We start from the raw sequence: 17,350 nt of genomic DNA on the forward strand, positions 1-17,350 counted from the left end.
AGATGGCTCCACCATTCAGAGTAAAGATATAGCCTGACACGTTTCTGCTATCCTCATGATTAGATTGAAAGCTGGAGTCTGTGAACCCCATAAGTTTTAGATCTGACTCGCTATAAACCAACCATTGGTCCTTAGTATTTTTCAAATACTTAAGGATGGCTTTAACCACTTTTCAGTAGTTTTCTCTAGGATCAGATTGGTATCTACTCACTACTCCTAGTGAGTATTCCACATCTGGCTTTGTACATACCATGCCGTACATGATAGATCCCACGATTGAAGCATATGGGACTCTACTCATACACTCTCTCTCTTCAGGAGTTATCGGACAATTCTTCTTAAAGATAGAAATTCCATGGCCTATCGATAGATAGCCCTTCTTGAAATTCTCCATGCTGAACCTCTTCAACACAGTGTCTATGTACGTGGACTGGGATAACCCAAGCATCCTTTTAGATCTATTCTTATAGATCTTCATCCCTAGGATGTAGGATGCTTCACCCAAGTTCTTCATGGAGAACTGCGTTGACAACCAAACTTTTATTTCCTGTAGTGCGAGGATGTCATTCCCGATTAAGAGAATATCATCCACATACAAGACAAGAAATACCACAACTTCACTATTTGCCCATTTATAAATACAGGGCTCTTCTCCGTTCTTAACGAAGCCATACATTTTGATCACCTTATCAAAATGCATGTTCCAACTTCGAGAAGCTTGCTTCAATCCATAAATGGATCTTTGAAGCTTGCACACCTTGGACTCATCTGTGGATGTAAACTCCTTATGTTGTATCATATACACCTCTTCGGTCAGCTCTCCATTCAGAAAAGCTATCTTTACATCTATCTGTCAGATCTCATAATCCAGATGGATAGCTATTGCAAGCATTATCTGAAGCAAAATTCAGTGTAGGGGTAAAATGGTAATTTTAAAACTTTTTCAAAATTATGATTTTATAGTGAAAAATATTAATTAATCTAATTAATTAACATATATTTATCCTACACTAGGATCTAAATATGATATACAGCATGCATGTATTTAAATTTGAAATTCGAATTTGAACAGTAAACACTTTACTGTAATGTGTTCAGAACACAATACCTTTGTACGAATAGTAGATCGCTATAATCTGATCACCGTCAGGAGAGTCTGATCATCATGACATAGCCACACAACACGTCTGGCCTCTGTGGATCGTCCACATGAGGCTCCCAATCTGATCGGCTCCTCACGGGTGCTAGCTCGTTGTAGAGCCCTTTCGACGATCGATGCTGATCGAACTCCTTCGATCGATGTCTGTCGATTCTTTGGATACTCTGGATCATCAGCAAACATGCTTGAGAGGATGTTGAAGATCTTTCTAAAATTTGGTGAGCTCACGACACTCGTAGCATACCTTCTCACTTTTCGAACCCCAGGCTGAAACCCTAGGATACACTAAGAAAAACTCTGCGCCCTTTTTTCTTTCTTTTCTTTCTTTTTCTCTCGGAAGGTTTTGGATCTTCACCTCATGCAGAAAGGTTCCTCATGCCCCAAACTTTCTCTCCAAAAAATTCTACGCACGCCCCACCTTTCTCATCTTTTTAAAACAACGTCGAACGTGTCTAATCCGCGTGAGAGGATAAAGATAAGTGGTTGCACATTTGAATTCAAATCGAGTTTGAATTCAAATGCAAACCAACTCATCCCTATCCACTTATGGCGTGAGAAGAGAAGGGCGTGGACTTTTTGTGCATGGAAATGTTTCACGAGAAACCTTTTCTGGTGTATGTTATGTGGCGCACAAGATGGATAAGCATGAAGGCACAAGAGATAAGTTATCCATTCAAATTCAAACACGCTTTGAATTTGAATGGTTAACTAATCAGCTTTATCCATCCTTATGGCACACAAAAGTGGGCATGGGGAGGGCTTTGTGTGAGAAAAAATTCACGAGAAATTCCTTCTCGTGAATTCAAATGGGTGCAGTGGATGTGAGGTGGCGTAGGGAGTTTGGGTCAAGGTGGTTGCATTATTTAAACCAACCTAATTGAACCAAATAAGTTAGGTCCTGTTGGTGCAAAAATCTGCTTGCGCCGGAGAAGCTGGAGCTGGGGAAGCCGCGGTCGCCACCGGGACCTGCAAAGGAAGTCTAAACCAGAGGTGGGGTTGCTCCGGCAAGACCCTCCGACGCTCAAGTCAGTTCTCTGCCTCAACAAGAATGGAGTGCTCGAACGGAGAATTTAGTAGAGTTTTGAGATAAGAAATGAGCTTATAGAATAACGTATCTGGGTCTCCCTTTTTATAGGCGGAGGAGGTAACAGATTGATGGCGACGTTTGTAACCGCCTGGTAGTGGGCCGCTCATAGTCAGAAGGAATCTACTGTGAAGAGTAGTGGAGTAGACCCATGGCCATCACTGGGGCATGCCACGTGGAATCTGCCGTGGGAAGTGGGGTGCGGATGCTGTCGCATCTTGCCAGTGGATGGGAGAATCGTACGATATCCGTTGCAGGAGGTGGAGCAGGATCTCGGCCGTTTATCGTGGCCTGTCAGGTAGTAATGGAGCCGCGTGGGCGTGGGATCCGTCGCAGGGAGTGGAGCAGTGTTGCGACTGTTACTGCGACCTGTCAGAGAGTGATGGACCTACGCAGAGTCCGCCGCAGGAAGTGGAGCAGGATCGTGGCCGTGATTGTGGCCTGGGAGTACAGATCTGCTGGCTGAAGCTCGACAGCGGTCGGAGTCCGGCCCCCGTAGGGGCCTGGGCGGAGTCCTCCTTGCGATTGGGGTTGTGGGTGGCGCCCGGCTCGCGTGGGAGTTCGGGTGAATCCCCTGCAATCAAAATCAGATACAGAGTCTGGCTCCCGTAGGAGTCTGGACATGGCTTACCAGCAGCTGACGTTGTGGACGGAGCCCGGCTCCCATAGGAGTCCGAGCGGGGTCCACTTGAGGTTGTAGTTGTTGGCGGAGTCCGGCCCCCGTAGGAGTCCGGACGGAGTCCGGACACGATCTGTCTGTAGATGTCGGAGTTGAGGATGGAGTCCGACTCCCGTAGGAGTCCAGACGGAGTCCGCTTGCGGTTGACGTTGTCGGTGGAGTCCGACTCCCGCAGGAGTCCAGACGAAGGCAGCTTGCAGCTGTTGGAGTTGAGGACGAAGCCCGGCTCCCGTAGGAGTCCGGGCGGAGTCCGCTTGTTGTTGACGTTGTCGGCGGAGTCCGGCTCCCGTAGGAGTCCGGACGAAGGCTGCTTGCAGCTGTTGGAGTTGAGGACGAAGCCCGGCTCCCGTAGGAGTCCGGGCGGAGTTTCCCTGCAATTAAAGTCAAAGGAGAGGTCCGGCTCCCGTAGGAGTCCGGGCGGAGTCCGCTTGCGGTTGACGTTGTCGGTGGAGTCCGGCTCCCGTAGGAGTTTGGACGAAGGCTGCTTGCAGCTGTTGGAGTTGAAGACAAAGCCCGGCTCCCGTAGGAGTCCGAGCGGAGTCCGCTTGCGGTTGATGTTGTCGGCGGAGTCCGACTCCCGTAGGAGTCCGGACGAAGGCTGCTTGCAGTTGTGGGAGTTGAGGACGAAGCCCGGCTCCCGTAGGAGTCCAGGCGGAGTTTCCCTGCAATTAAAGTCAAAGGAGAGGTCCGGCTCCCGTAGGAGTCCGGACGGGGGCTTTCCAGCGATTGGAGTTGAGGATGGAGCCCGGCTCCCGTAGGAGTCCGGGCGGAGTCCGCTTGTGGTTGACGTTGTCGGCGGAGTCCGGCTCCCGTAGGAGTCCGGACGAAGGCTGCTTGTAGCTGTTGGAGTTGAGGACGACGCTCGGCTCCCGTAGGAGTCCGGGTGGAGTCTGCTTGTGGTTGACGTTGTCGATGGAGTCCGGCTCCCGTAGGAGTCCGGACGAAGGCTGCTTGCAGCTGTGGGAGTTGAGGACGAAGCCCGGCTCCCGTAGGAGTTCGGGCGGAGTTTCCCTGCAATTAAAGTCAAAGGAGAGGTCCGGCTCCCGTAGGAGTCCGGACGGGGGCTTACCAGCGATTGGAGTTGAGGATGGAGCCCGGCTCCTGTAGGAGTCCGGGCGGAGTCCGCTCGCTGTTGAAATTGTCAGTGACGGAGTCCGACTCCCATAGGAGTCCGGGCGGAGTCGTCATGTAGTCGATCCCACTGAGGAGTTCGACTGTGGATATTTTATACCCAACACCGGTCTCCCTACTTCCGAGTTTGAATTTCAAACGAAGGAAGTACAGAGAGAGAGATGGGCACAGCCGAAGCCGCCCCTTCGAATCCTGCGCACTGCCGCCTCCAGATATTTTGGCATTAAATATGCGTGTGCCGGAGTCTTTTCGAATTGGAGCGGTACGAGGGGATGCTTCGAAATTCCCGCAGGTACACTGGTCTAGGTACGGCGCAATTATAATCCTGCCAACCGTCAGCCACTTTTAGCCGCCTGCCAGAGGGGAGTGGGACACGTGTCGGATGCGGACTGGCCTGGGGGATTCGCGATCATTATGGCACCGGATCCCAGGGTCTATTTAAACCCGTCTTCCCACCTTTAGGCATCCTACTCCGTTCCTGAGTTCTCACCAGCGTCTGTCTTCTCTTCGAGAGCCCTGCTTCAGTGAGCGTCTTCTCGAGCCGTAGGCGTCTCCCGTCCCTCAGGTCCCTCAGAGTGATATAGGTTAGTGCCAACCTTCTTCTCATCACCTAGGGATTTCATTTCTGCCATTATTTTTCTTGCATCCCTCCGAGTTAGTCTGTGGTCTCTCATTCCCCTTTCGGTCCGTCTTCTTAGGATCCTTTAGATCCCCCTTCGAAACTACTCAAAATGTCCTCTGGCTCTTCTGCTCCCTGCAGTTCTGAGAGCTCTTCCGCCTCAAACCCTCAGGTTCCCATCTCTGTAGACGAACCTGCACCTGGGGCCGGGCCCCGCCCGATTTTCACGCCGGGCACCATTCCATGTTCCTTGACCTCGGAGGAACTCCTTCTGATAAGGGTTCAGTATGGAGTTCCTCCGGAGTACGACTTGGAACTGCCAGGCCCTTCTGATCGGGCCAGTAATCCTCCACCTGGTCGCTTCTGTTTGTACCAGGAAGTGTTTCGTGCCAGACTCCGACTTCCGCTTCCTTCTTTTGTTGCCACCCTCTTCCATTTCTTAGACATCTCCTTGGCTTCCGTGGCCCCGAATTCTTTTAGGTTTTTGATAGGATTTCTCTCCCTCTGCCACGTAGTCGAGGTCCAGCCATCTCTCTCCTTGTTTAGGCATTTTTATACCTTCAAGCACCATCCTTCGACGAAGGATTGGTGGTACTTCTCCCCCCAGTTCGGTAAGAAGGGGTTGCTGAAGGCGCTCCTTCTTCAATCCATAATTGGAAGGGGAAATACCTCTTCGTCCACTGCTCGACCCTGGAACTGGGCCTGCCCCCTTGGGGCTCTCTGAGGGATTCTGTCCGCCGGGCTCCCAGCCTGGGGGAGGACGACCTCCAGGCCGCCCAGAAGCTTCTAACTTATCCCGCTCCTTCCCTTCCTAATCTTCTGAGGGAGCAGCTTCTTTTCAACGTCGGCCTGAGCCCCCAGGATCCAGCGAGTATTCATCTTATCTTTTCTTTTCTTGCCTTTCTTCTCTTCTTCTCTTTACCTCTTTTTCCTTCCCTTTCTCTTTCTTCTTCTCTTCTTTTTCTTCTTCTTTTTTTTTTTTTTTTTTTTTTGACTTCTGACTCTTGATTGATCGGTGTTGCTTCTTTTTCTCCTTTTTCTTCTCTTTTTTAGGAATGGACGCCGAAGCAGCGCGGATGCTCGCCAGGGGCATGAGGGCTCAGAAGAGAAAAGGCGCTGGGACCTCTGGATCGGCGAAGAGGGCCAGGGCGGAGGAGATGAGCCTGGCTGCGCCCGTCCAGGCGACCCCGGCCATCGACATTCCCTCAGATGTCGAGCCAGTGGCCCCCCGGGCCTCCTCGAGGAGCCCGCCGACTGGGGCCCCCGCTCCGGGGGTTCGCTCCACGGAGGCACCCGCCGTGGGGAGGAGGAGGAAATGGTGGCTCGCAGGGCGAGTAGCCACCGAACTGCTATAGATGAGTCCCTCTGCTCTGAGGAGGGGTCGGAGAATCCTTTCAATGACAGAGACCTGATCAGGCGGCTGATCGACGGCTGCATTCTATCTGACGTCGTGGAGAGGATCGACCGTGCCGACCCTGAGCAGCGGGCTTGGGACTCTTTGGGGTCCTTCCTTGAGGTAAGCGGATCTTTATTTACACGGCTACTTGGCCTTTGTTCTCATTCCCCAGCCGCCCTTGCAGATTGGGCACCAGCTCTTCACCTATATCGAGGCGGTGAGCTGCATGAGGAGGGACGTCCTTCAGGCGGAGGAACGCTGCCAGGCCGAGGTTGCTCGCCTCCAAGCAAAGACGGCCGAAGTTGCCACCCTCCAGGAGGCCCTGGAAAGGGAGAAGCAGGCCCAGGAGGAGGAGAGGCAGATCTTGGAGGAATCGGTGAGGAAGGCTGAGGCCAAGGTCGCCCACTTGGTCGAGCAAACTCCGGTCCTGGTCTCGGAGGCCAGAGCCCTTGCGGTGGAGGAATTCAAGGCCTCCGCGGAGATGAGGGACCTGAACGTCCAATTCGGCCAGGAAGCGTTCATCAAGGGGTTCGATCTCTGCCAAGAGAAGGTGGCCTGCAAATTCCCCGAGCTCGACCTCGGCTTCCTTGAAGAGTCTGAAGACGAGGCCGGTCCCTCGTCGGCCGCCACTGCTGTCGCAACCCCCGCGCCGAGTTCTCCACCCCCCGCCCCTGAGGTCTGAGACCTCGGATCTTTGTACTTTTACTTCATCGCAATTTTTCTTTTCCGTTTGTCTTCTTCAAAAATTATTCAATAAAGTCGAATTTCTTGTTGTGGACGGCTTCTCCTTCCCCCTTCTCCTTCTTTCTGCTTTTCTTCTTGCAATGAGTCGTTCTTTGACGCTTTTACCATCCGATGGCAGTGTCCTACAGAAGCACTCCCCTTGCCCCTGGGGGTCCCGCTGAAATCGATGATCCAGCGGTTGAAAAAGGAGGTCCTTCATCTGACGAAGAAGTTGAAGAAGACGGAAGGCGAGCTCCGCAAATCGAGAGAAGGCCATTCTGAAGCCGCCGCTGAGGCCGCCCACTTTTGGAGTCTCCACGTGAAGGCGATCATAGATTACAGCCGGAGGAAGGCGAACTTCGCAAAGGAACTCGAGGAATGCAAGAAAAGCACCAGCGATCGAATTTGGGCTCAAGAAGCCAGGATCAGCGCCCTTAAGGTGGAACTGTCAGCTGCGAAGAGGAAGATCGGCCAGCTGGAAGGAAATTTATCCCGGCTCTTGGCCCGGGTCGATGATGAATAGAAATGGTCGCAGAAGGTCTCTGACCTTCAGAAGCAACTTCAAGATGCCGAGATGAGCCGCGACGTGCAGCGGGCTAGCTGGCGCAGGCAGGTGGAAGAGTATAAAGAGAGATTCCGGACGGTGGCCGACGAAGTCGTTCGTCTCCAGAGGCAGCTGGCTAACAGGGCACAGCTTACTTCCGCCCAAGATTCTGAAGAGCTCCAAGCCCTAAGAGGCACTGTTGAGGGGATTTCTGTCTCCCTCGGGGAGAAGACAGTCGAGCTGCAACAAGTGAAGATCCAACTGGCACTTGAGCGGTGGGCCGTCGCGGACGCAGAGGCGGAGTCTGAAGTTTTGAGGAAGAGGCGTCGAGAGGCAGAGGCTAAGAGCCAGCAACTTCGTTGGGCGCTCCAGGACGCGCTGCGGAAGAGGAAAGAGCTAGAAGGAGAAATAGAGAATCTGAGGCAGTCCTGGTTGAGGGACGGAATAGATAACCCTAGGTCGGAGGGAGCAGGGCCTCCTTAGAGTCCTTTTTGTCTTTCTATCTTATCATGTAGTTACTTCTTTTTTGTCGTTTTTCCCTTCTTTCCTCGGCCTTCCTGGCTTTGTAGTGTGTATATCAAAAATGGAATAAAAAGAGTATTTTGCGTTACCTCGTCCGCGCGCTGCACTAATATTGCTGTCTGCTGAACCTTTCTTGCCATTTGACTTGCCTGATGTAGACGTCGTTGGGAGGGGGCTTTTTTCTTTCATCTGATCTTGTTAGCTGGCCAGGTTTCACCACCATTAACCCTTACTGCAGAAGTCGTGGATGGAGCCCGACTCTCGTAGGAGTCCGGCTGAAGTCTTCCTTGTAGGCGGAACCCGGCTCCCGTAGGAGTCCGGGTAAAGTCTTCCTTGTAGGCGGAACCCAGCTCCCGTAGGAGTCCGGGTGAAGTCTTCCTTGTAGGCGGAACCCGGCCCCCGTAGGAGTCCGGGTGAAGTCTTCCTTGTAGGCGGAACCCGGCTCCCGTAGGAGTCCGGGTGAAGTCTTCCTTGTAGGCGAAACCCAGCTCCCGTAGGAGTCCGGGTGAAGTCTTCCTTGTAGGTGGAACCCGGCTCCCGTAGGAGTCCGGGTGAAGTCTTCCTTGTAGGCAGAACCTGGCTCCCGTAGGAGTCCAGGTGAAGTCTTCCTTGTAGGCGGAACCCAGCTCCCGTAGGAGTCCGGGTGAAGTCTTCCTTGTAGGCGGAACCCGGCTCCCGTAGGAGTACGGGTGAAGTCTTCCTTTGCATCGTGAACGGAACCCGGCTCCCGTAGGAGTCTGGGCCTTCCATTTTGCTCGAGCCGGTGTGAGGTTCTCCTCTCGTTACCAGCCTGGCTGTGGGGGCGCGTTAGGGCGCTGTAAGGCCTCTCCCCCCATCCGGTCTAAAAGAACCGGGCCTTCGACTTTGCTCATGTCGGGACGAGGTTCTCCTCCTGTTCCTGACATGGCTGTGGGGGCACATTAGGGCATTGTAAGGCCTCTCCCCCCATCTGGTCTAAAAGAACCGGGCCTTTGACTTTGCTCAAGTTAGGACGAGGTTCTCCTCCTGTCCCTAACAGGGCTGTGGGGGCACATATGGGCGTTGTAAGGCCTCTCCCCCCATCCGGTCTAAAAGGAACCGGGCCTTCGACTTTGCTCATGTCAGGATGAGGTTCTCCTCCTGTTCCTGACATGGCTGTGGGGGCACATTAGGGCGTTGTAAGGCCTCTCCCCCCATCCGGTCTAAAAGATCCGGGCCTTTAACTTTACTCACGTCAGGACGAGGTTCTCCTCCTGTTCCTGACATGGCTTTGTTTTTGGAGGGATCATATCCAGTCATAATAAATCCACACCAGGTGGGAAGAGCACGTTAAGTAGAAAGGAAATTAGATTCAAGGTGAAATCGTAAGTGATACATTTACAGTTTTTCCGCTCCTCCTTGAGGCCCTTCGGTGATGGAGTCGATGGTCCCGATGGGAGGCCGGTCCCCGGGTTGCTCCTCCCTTCTCTGTGGTTCAGGCTGTGGAAGGGCCCTTGGCCGGTCTCCTCTACCCTCAGGCCTGCGGCGGATGAATCTGTCGAGTCGACCTCACCGAATGAGCTCCTCATCTCGTCCTGGAGCTGGATGCATTCCTCTGTGTCGTGGCCGTGGTCGCGGTGGTAGAGGCAGAACTTGTTGGGGTTGCACTTCTCGGGGTGTGTGCGCATCCTCTCCGGCCTAGGGAGCTGCTCCCTGACCTCCATTAATACCTGGGCTTTCGAGGCGTTGAGGGGGGCGTAGTTGCGGAATCTCCCTGGTGGGGAACCCCGCCGAACCCCACGGTCCGGGCTTCTCTGTCTGCGTGCCCGGAGTGGAGTATGGGCGCGCTTATGTCCAGGAGGGGATCGAGAACGCGGTCGGGCTTTCTTTGGCCTTTTCTCAACTGCGGGCTTACTCGAATCTCCCGCTTGCCGCTCCCTTGCTGTCTCTTTGTCCTTCATTTTGAAGGCTTCTTCCGCTCGGGCGTATCCTTCAGCCCGAGCCAGTAAATCGGCAAAATCCCTGGGGTACTTCTTCTCCAGGGAGAACAAAAGATCATTCTTCTGAAGGCCACCTTTCAGGGCAGCCATGGCAACTGATTAGTCCAAGTTCCGGACCTCCAACGCCGCGATGTTAAAGCAGTTGACGTAGGCCCGTATGGACTCCCCTTCCCTCTACTTGATGTTGATGAGGGACTCCGAACCCTTCCAGGGGTGCCGGCTGCTGACAAAATGGGCCACAAATTGGTGGTTCATTTGATCGAAGGAAAAGATGGTACCCGACTTCAAGGCCCAGTACCAGTTCCTCGCTGCTCCCTTCAAAGTAGACGGGAAAGCCCGGCATAAGATGGCGTCAGGAGCATCGTGAAGCAGCATCATCGTCCGGAAGGCCTCCAGATGATCAACCGAGTCTGAAGTCCTGTCGTAGCTTTCGAACTGGAGAAGCTTGAAGTTTGGCGGGATCGGTTCCTGCATGATCATTTGAGAGAAGGGAGGGTCAGTACAAATATCCTCACCATAAGCGGGGGGTGCGTGGAGGAGTTCTTCAATCCGCCGGTTCATCTCCTGGAGCCTCCGGTCCAGAAAATCCACTCGACTTCGAGCCTCGAGGGTCCTCTGGCAGAGCGGGGGCAGGGATCTTTCAGGGGTGGAGTCGTGGTCCGATTGAGGGCTCTCTACCCTCGAATTTATTTTCCCGGGAAGGATGGGGCGGCTGGCCCAGGTGGCCCGCCCCGCCGTCGGGTTCTGACATTCCGGAGATGCCCTTTCCGGATGCGCCGACGCCTGCGGTTGCTGCTGCTGCATTGCTTGCACAGCTTCGATGAGGCCTCTGACCTGCTGTGCCAGCAAGTCAAATTGCTCCGCGTCGACCGCCGCCGCTGGAGGAGGAGGAGGAGGCTGAGAAACAGGAGGGGAGGCCGGAGCCTGAGATCTGGCCGCGGAGGCCGTGGACCGTCGTGTGGACGCCTTGCATGGAGGCATCGAGCGTGGATCTCGCGGGGGAAAATTAGGAGTGGGTGTCGGAGAGACGATCGGAGGCGGCTCCGTTGAACACTCCTTTAAGAACAAGGGTACTGCGAAGACACACCCCTTCCTCTAGCGCCAATCCTGTTGGTGCAAAAATCTGCTTGCGCCGGAAAAGCTAGAGCTGGGGAAGCCGCGGTCGCCGCCGGGACCTGCAAAGGAAGTCTAAACCAGAGGTGGGGTTGCTCCGGCAAGACCTCTGACGCTCAAGTCAGTTCTCTACCTCAACAAGAATGGAGTGCTCGAACGGAGAATTTAGCAGAGTTTTGAGATAAGAAATGAGCTTATAGAATAACGTATCTGGGTCCCCCTTTTTATAGGTGGAGGAGGTAATGGATTGATGGTGACGTTTGTAACTGCCTGGTAGTGGGCCACTCATAGTCAGGAGTAATCTACTGCGAGGAGTAGTGGAGTAGACCCGTGGCCATCACTGGGGCATGCCACGTAGAATCTACCGTGGGAAGTGGGGCGCGGATGCTGTCGCATCTTGTCAGTGGATGGGAGAATCGTGCGATATCCGTTGCAGGAGGTGGAGCAGGATCGCGGCCGTTTATCGTGGCCTGTCAGGTAGTAATGGAGCCGCGTGGGCGTGGGATCCGTCGCAGGGAGTGGAGCAGTGTTGCGACCGTTACTGCGGCCTGTCAGGGAGTAATGGAGCTGCGCGGAGTCCGCCGCAGGAAGTGGAGCAGGATCGTGGCCATGATTTTGGCCTGGGAGTGCAGATCTGCTAGCTGAAGCTCGGCAGCGGTCGGAGTCCGGCCCCCATAGGGGCCTGGGCAGAGTCCTCCTTGCGATTGGGGTAGTGGGTGGCGCCCGGCTCCCGTGGGAGTCTGGGTGAATCCCCTGCAATCAAAATTAGATACAGAGTCTGGCTCCCGTAGGAGTCCGGACATGGCTTACCAGCAGCTGACGTTGTGGACGGAGCCCGGCTCCCGTAGGAGTCCGGGCGGGGTCCACTTGAGGTTGTAGTTGTTGGTGGAGTCCGGCCCCCGTAGGAGTCCGGACGGAGTCCGGACACGATCTGTCTGTAGATGTCGGAGTTGAGGATGGAGTCCGGCTCCCGTAGGAGTCCGGACGGAGTCCGCTTGTGGTTGACATTGTCGGCGGAGTCCGGCTCCCGCAGGAGTCTGGACGAAGCTGCTTGCAGCTGTTGGAGTTGAGGACGAAGCCCGGCTCCCGTAGGAGTCCGGGCGGAGTCCACTTGTGGTTGACGTTGTCGGTGGAGTCCGGCTCCCGTAGCAGTCCGGACGAAGGCTGCTTGCAGCTGTTGGAGTTGAGGATGAAGCCCGGCTCCCGTAGGAGTCCGGGCGGAGTTTCCCTGCAATTAAAGTCAAAGGAGAGGTCCGGCTCCCGTAGGAGTCCAGACGGGGGCTTACCAGCGATTGGAGTTGAGGATGGAGCCCGGCTCCCGTAGGAGTCCGGGTGGAGTCCGCTTGCGGTTGACGTTGTCGGTGGAGTTCGGCTCCCGTAGGAGTCCGGACGAAGGCTGCTTGCAGCTGTTGGAGTTGAGGACGAAGCCCGGCTCCCGTAGGAGTCCGGGCGGAGTCCGCTTGCGGTTGACGTTGTCGGCGGAGTCCAGCTCCCGTAGGAGTCCGGACGAAGGCTGCTTGCAGCTGTGGGAGTTGAGGATGAAGCCCGGCTCCCGTAGGAGTCCGGGCGGAGTTTCCCTGCAATTAAAGTCAAAGGAGAGGTCCGGCTCCCGTAGGAGTCCGGACGGGGGCTTACCAGCGATTGGAGTTGAGGATGGAGCCCGGCTCCCTAGGAGTCTGGGCGGAGTCCGCTTGCGGTTGACGTTGTCGGCGGAGTCCGGCTCCCGTAGGAGTCCGGATGAAGGCTGCTTGCAGCTGTTGGAGTTGAGGACGAAGCCCGACTCCCGTAGGAGTCCGGGCGGAGTCCGCTTGCGGTTGACATTTTCGGCGGAGTCCAACTCCCGTAGGAGTCCGGACGAAGGCTGCTTGCAGCTGTGGGAGTTGAGGACGAAGCCCGGCTCCCGTAGGAGTCCGGGCGGAGTTTCCCTGCAATTAAAGTCAAAGGAGAGGTCCGGCTCCCGTAGGAGTCCGGACGGGGGCTTACCAGCGATTGGAGTTGAGGATGGAGCCCGGCTCCCGTAGGAGTCCGGGCGGAGTCCGCTCGCTGTTGAAATTGTCGGTGACGGAGCCCGGCTCCCGTAGGAGTCCGGGCGGAGTCGTCATGTAGTCGATCCCGCTGAGGACTTCGGCTGTGGATATTTTATACCCAACAGGTCCAATTAGACTAATTTAAATCCAACTTAATTAGACTTAATTAGGCTCAATAAAATTCTAATCAAATTAGGAATTGATTAAGCCCAACCCCTGATCAAATCAGGGACCAAACCATCTCGATGATTAAGTCAACACTTAACCTAATTGGGTCAAATCCAACTGAATCCAATTCAATTGGACTTGATCCAAAAATAATTACTCAATCAAATTGAGTTAATTAGTGATCAAATTACTAATTAAATCTCTCATAAATGTTGAGTCCAAATTCGATAGGCAATCGGGTATCAAAATCCATCAATATGAAACCTTGATCGTAGAGTCACAAACCAGTGGGACTCTTGACCCCGATACCCAAAATGTGTGGGACTTGTGATCAGAGAATCTTGATTCTCGATCACAGAGTTTCAGACACGTAGGACTCATAGTCCACAAACATTAGGACTCTTCATTAGCCATCAGATCAGATAGGAACCTCTAATGTGTGTGACCCCGCAGGTTCGAACCTAAGCCGGTAGCACAGGAACCAATTTCTGTACTAATCGAAGTGACCATCTAGCAATGGTATCCGACGTCCGGATAGGTCGAATAGTCGCAATCACAATACTCAGAACCTATGTGAATGTGGTTACTGTATAATTCATCCTTTTGACCCCTGTGTTTAGGATGACTCAGGGTTAAACTATCAACCCTGATTAGATCATCCGAGTCATGCTCAACTCAACCAGTCCTGTGACTCCTCACTAGGACTACCCTGGCCAAGGTTTTGCTAAATTGAAACATGATTATACACAGCTCCTGAATTGGAGTGGTCAATCCCATCTTGACACATGCACCGACAAGTCAAGTACTTGACTACACCCAGCAGCCTTCCGTCACTGAATTAGAAATTCAGGTAGTCCAGTGCCTAAGTGCAGTGAGTTGCTTGCAAGTCACCGTGGCGGTCTCAGGTCGGAGGGACATTTATACCCATATCCAATCGGAGCAAATCTTGACAGCAGAGATAGCTCCAGAGTCGGTCACGTTCAGTGCAGATGTACCCTTACATCTCACCTGTATGCCATACCAGTGTCTCTACACTCTTTGGTTAAGAGGACAACCAACCTATATGGCACACAACAACCTATGCTCGATAAATATTATTGTCCTTGATAACAACGTATCATTTGATCGCGAACAGGTTTAAGGACTAAATGATAAATCCTCCTTTGTCCAGTCTAAATAGTCCTAAGGACTTCACCACAATACAGGAGTTCATTAGAAGATGATAATTTATGATGAAAAATACCAAAATAATTTTTATTTATTTATGATTCATGTACTAATATAATAAAAAGCACAACCATCAACAGGCTAATGATTGACTTTGGGACACTATTCCCAACAATCTTTCACTTGGTCTAAAGCTAATCGGTGCAGTATCTAATACCCATCTTCGACTTGAAGTCGTCGAACTCCTTCACCGTAATGACTTTAGTGAATGGGTCAGCCAGGTTCTCCTTTCCGTCGATCTTCTGAAGGTCGACGTCATCTCGATCCATGATTTTTCGGATGAGATGGTAGCGGCGTAGAATATACTTCGTCCACTGGTGTGCCTTCGATTCCTTTGCCTGAGTAATGGCTCCAGAGCTGTCACAGTAGAGCAGAACTGGACCAATAAGGGAGGGTGCTATTTCAAGCTTGATGATGAATTTCCTTAGCCACACCGCTTCTTTGGCAGCATCTGATACAGCGACATACTCCGTCTCGCAAACTGAATCAGCCACTGTGTACTGCTTGAAACTCTTCTAGCAGACAGCCCCACCATTAAGGGTAAAAATAAATTTTGACACACTCTTGCTGTCATCGTGATCAGACTGAAAACTAGAGTTTGTAAACCCTATAAGTCTCAAGTCTGGTTCACCATAAACAAGCCACTGGTCCTTAGTATTTCTCAAATACTTCAGGATGGTTTTAACAACCTTCCAGTGATTCTCCCCTAGATCAGATTGGTATCTACTCACTACCCCTAGTGAGTATGCCACATCTGGTCGTGTACATGTCATGGCGTACATGATAGATCCCAGTGCCAAAGTATATAAAATTCTATCCATACGCTCTCTCTCTTGAGGTGTTGTCGGACAATCCCTCTTCGAGAGAGAAATTTCATGGCCTATCGGTAGATAGCCTTTCTTGGAATTCTCCATGCTGAACCTTTTCAGCATAGTATCAATGTACGTGGACTGGGATAAGCCAAGCAACTTTTTAGATCTATCACTATAGAACCTCATCCCTAGGATGTAGGAAGCTTCTCCCAGATCCTTCATGGAGAATTATGACGATAGCCAAATCTTTATTCCCTGTAATGCAGGGATATCATTCTCTATTAAGAGAATGTCATCCACATACAATACAAGAAATACTACTACTGGACCATTAGCCCACTTATAAATGTAGGGCTCTTCTCCATTCTTAAAGAAGCCATACGTCTTGATTGTCCTATCAAAACATATGTTCCAACTCTGGGATGCCTGCTTAAGTCCATAAATGGACCTCTGTAGCCTGCACACCTTAGACTCATCTGTGGATGTGAATCCTTCAGGTTGTATCATATACACCTCTTTGTCTAGCTCTCCATTTAGGAAAGCTGTTTTCACATCCATCTGCCAGATTTTATAATCCAGATGGGTAGCTATCGCAAGCATAATCTGAATGGATTTGAGCATTGCCACAGGAGAAAATATCTCGTCATAGTCTATACCATAACGTTGATGATATCCCTTGGCAACCAGATGGGCTTTATAGGTTTTTACCTTTTCGTTCGCGTCCCTCTTCCTCTTGAAGACCCATTTACACCCTATGGATTTTACTCCTTCGGGTGGGTCAACCAATGTCCATACATCGTTGACCTTCATGGACTTCATTTCAGATTTCATAGCCTCTAGCCATTTCTCAGAGTCAGGTCTCTGCATTGCATCCATGTAGGTGATCGGATCCTCATCATTTTCATCAAGTTCGATAGGTTCTCCATCCTGGACCAAGAAACCATAGTATCTGTCCGGTTGACATGGTACTCTACCAGATCGCCTTAACGGTGTAGGAACAATGGGCTCCGGATCTAATCTAATCAAATTTGGTTCAGGTTCAGCTACTTGTGTCAGTTTTTCCACCTGTCGAACTTCCTCAAGTTCAACCTTAGAGGCAACAGTCCCTTCACCAAGAAACTTCTTTTCTAAAAAGATTGCCTTAAGGCTGACAAACATCTTTTGCTCATCAGCTAGGTAAAATAATACCCTTTGGTCTCTTTTGGGTACCCTATGAAATTACACTTGTCAGACCTAGGTCCAAGCTTGTCCGTAATTAAACATTTAACATAAGCCGGACACCCCCAAACCCTAAGTTGCGAGAGTACTGGCTTATGTCCTATCCATAACTCATATGGCCTTTTGGTTACAGACTTACTCGGAACCCTATTTAGAAGGTAACAAGCTGATTCGAGCACATATCCCCAGAGGGAGATTGGCAGACCAGCAAACCCCATCATGGATCGGACCATGTCTAACAAGGTCCGATTCCTCCTTTCAGACACACCATTATGCTGTGGTGTTCCAGGAGGAGTCCACTGAGAGAGAATCCCATTCTCTCCTAAATATGTCAAAAACTCATTGGAAAGGTATTCACCTCTTCGATCAGATCGAAGAGTTTTGATATACTTTTCAGTTTATTTTTCTACCTCATTTCGGAATAGTTTGAACATTTCAAACGACTCCAACTTATGCTTCATTAAATAGACATACCCATATCTCGATAGGTCATCTGTGAAGGTTATGAAGTAGAAATATCCACCTCTTGCACTTGAGCTCATGGGTCCACATACATCAGAATGTACCAGACCCAAGAGTTCACTGGCTCTCTCACCTTTTCCAGTAAAAGGTGACTTGGTCATCTTCCCAAGAAGATAGGACTCACAGGTTCAAAGTAATTCACAATCACCAACTTCAAGAATTTCTTCTTGAGCTAACCTGTTTATCCTGTTCTTATTGATATGACCTAGCCTACAGTGCCAAAGGTAGACTTCTGACACATTATCTATTCTAGGGTGTTTACCGGAGGTTTGAACCACATTAACAGGCTGTGACAGTAAGTAAATTCTATTATTTAGTTGTCCAACAAACATTGTAACACCATTCAAAATGATATTGCAAACATTTCTTTTTGTTAAAAATTGATAACCATACATGGTCAAAAGGCCAACAAAAATAATATTTAATAAAAAGCATAGACAATAGTGAC

Source organism: Elaeis guineensis, chromosome 2 (genome assembly GCF_000442705.2).
Source record: "Elaeis guineensis isolate ETL-2024a chromosome 2, EG11, whole genome shotgun sequence".
Classification (NCBI taxonomy): Eukaryota; Viridiplantae; Streptophyta; class Magnoliopsida; order Arecales; family Arecaceae; genus Elaeis; species Elaeis guineensis.